The sequence below is a fragment of the Natrix helvetica genome (genome assembly GCF_964273705.1).
Source record: "Natrix helvetica genome assembly, chromosome: 3".
Lineage (NCBI taxonomy): Eukaryota > Metazoa > Chordata > Lepidosauria > Squamata > Natricidae > Natrix > Natrix helvetica.
The window spans coordinates 24,188,545-24,191,582 of NC_138549.1; positions in this window are offsets into that span (position 1 = coordinate 24,188,545).

The following is a 3,038-nucleotide window of genomic DNA, read 5'->3' on the forward strand; positions in this document are numbered from 1 at the left end:
CCATGCCCAGCGTTCTTAATCATTTGAGTCAATGTTGCTGGGGGTTTGGGGAGGAACTACAGTCGTTTAAGCACTTAAATACTTCAAAACAGTCATTGCCAAATCATTCATGAATCCTGTACATGAAATAATTGTATTCACCAAGGAGCCCAATTAATAATTCTTAATATAGAATTATATGATGATTAAGTTTCGGGCAATACCAACCCATCCTTATTATTATTATTTAAAAAAAAAGGTTTTACTTGCCTGTAAAATTCATAGGTAAGTACGTTAAGCGTAAAGTTTTATTCCACCTGAAATGTGTAGGTTGTAGCACGGTGCATCCAGGACATAGACCATGCTGGTATAAAATAGAATCAGTAAGAATTTTTCCTATAGTGATGAAGGAACTTAAAGAGTCACAATCAGTCTTAAAGCAGGGGTGTCCAAACTTGGGAACTTTAAGACTTGTGGACTTCAACTCCCAGAATTCCCCCAGCCACCCTGGCTGGCTGGGGAATTCTGGGAGTTGAAGTCCACAAGTCTTAAAGTTCCCAAGTTTGGACACCCCTGGTCTTAAAGCAATTTAGATTTTTTTTTTAAAAAGTAAACTTTTCATCTGGAGTGATAAATGAACTTTTTAAAGGCTGGAAAAATGGCCGTCAGCCGTGAATATCTGGGTCGTCTCCAGCTCTACTTAAGGTTTTAGGGATAATCTTGCAGTGCTTGTGATTCCCCAGTGATGTACATGGCCCTTCTGGAAGTCATCAGAGGACTGGCTTCTAGGCCCTACTTTAAACAAGCAGCACTCTTTGGCATGATGTGTCACAAGCTGTGGAGGACCAAGCAATGAAAAAAGCAGGCAGCATTAGTATGGCATGAGTGTAACACATGATACCAGCTTTAGAATTAATATAGTGTAATTACCAGGCTTTTATTTGATTCTTTCTGGAGAAAAATATTTCTAGACCTTATAGTAAGTGTGTGCATAAAGTTCCAGAAGTAGGAAAGGCAATAGAACAAGTTTCCAGTCCTCTGCCAACTTACGTTATCCTTTCCCAGTGCTGGTCAAACTGATCTAACGATGCAAAATAATAACGTAAAATGAAAACAATTGTGCAAACATGCTTAAGTTATGACAAATACGGATTTTTTTCTCTCTTGTCACATTTAAACAGCAGGCACACAGAATTTCATTCTCACTCCCCTCTCCCCCCCTTTTTTTTTTTACCAAATAGCGTTACTGAGATTTCAAATCTTTGTTTCCCGGACACAGAGAAATGTATAGCTCTCTTTCTGTAGATTTTTAACAATACATTGCTGTTGCTATGGCAGACCAAGCACATCTGTGACAGGAATTAACTACCATCAGTATTAGTCTGAGTTATATGTGGAAACATGACCTGCATCCAAAAGGAAGGCAGGGATTCCCCCCTATTATTTCTTCCTCTTCTTCCTCTAAATCTGTCTCGAAAAGGCAATAAGAAATTCCCTACCTTTTTTGGACCTCCTGATCTTTTAAACTGGCTATAGATCTGGTAGCATCCCTCATTTTTCCTCATGGGACATTTAATTGCATCTGTGTAAATATTCCATTAAGCCATAATGAAAGCTATAATAATAAACAATAAACTCTGGGCTGGTCCCAATATTGATACCATTCGTTAGTCAGAGAGAGACAGACTGTGGTATTCTGCTCCACAAATAGTGGAGTTTTTTGTGTTGATACTGCTAGTTAACACAGACATACACTTAGTATCAGTATTAAATAATATTGTTTTAAGTTATCGAACAGGCTGTGTAATAACCACTCCAACCTGTTGTCCTGCAGGCCAGAAAGTCTAGAAGAGAATAGATTATTGAAGGCTTCCCTAAAACGTCTTCAGGTTAACATTGTGGCAGGATCCACTATCATTAATGAATCCAGGGATGGGATTGAAAAATGTTAGCAACCAGTTCTCTGCCTGGTTGCTGGGTGGGCGGGGCCATGGTGGGCGGGGCCTACTCGCTCTCCTGCATCACGGTGGTGTTTTCACCCTCCCCAGGCTCCAGAGGCTTTCCTTGAGCCTCAAGGAAGGCAAAAACGACCTCCCCCAGGCTCCGGAGGCCAGAAATGGGCTCATTTCCAGACTTCTGGGAGGCCCCTTTTTTGCTCTCCCAGAGCCTCCGCACGGGTCCTGCCAGATGAATGGGCTGCATGGAGACTCCTGGGAGGAGAGGGGCAGTGTGGGCAGGGCCAGCCGGTCCTTACAACAACTGGTTTGGCGAACTGGATGCAAAATTAACATCTGGTTCTCCAGAACCAGATGTGAACTGGCTAAATTCCACCCCTGAATGAACCTGGTAGAGTGAAGTATCACTCGGAGGATTATATTTGGAGTCTCCGTAAGGATATCCAATTCTTTCTTTCATGAAGAAACAAAAGATTATGACTTTCTATTCAGACACAAAATGTCTTCGACCCTTCTCATGCTTTGCATGGAAAAGTGAAAATAGAACAATTTTTTTTTAAAATGCATTTGCTCATACCTCAGGTTTTGAGATTAGATACCTGCATTGTAGGATTTACTTCTAAATAAACAAACATAGATTTGCATTATGAAGGAAAGTTCACTTGGAGTTTCTCCCTATATCAAGAGATACCCCTAAAGCTGATCTTTTCCTGCAAGGGTTATTACATTGTTATAGCATCAGCCACTTCACTTGACCCTATTACAAGTTTATCGTCTTCTGTTTACAGACAACTATTATTTTTAAAAGTTCTGTTTTATATTAATTCATGGGTGCACAACCTGGGGCTCTCTCGCTGTTTTAGTCTATTAAGTCCTTGATCCAAGTCTTAACTAATCAAATTATCTAATAAGTGATTATATAGTAAGAATTTTAGTTTTGATCAGAAATGTTACATGAAATGGTAAAGCTAAAAATAAATGGGCAAAGTTCTTAGATGTCATTTAGGCAACATGAAGTCATCTTCTCAAACTTTTGAGATGAAAGTATTTATAGAGGCGGTAAAGTTGGTGTTGATCCTGTGCTTAACACTGATAATTGTTCAG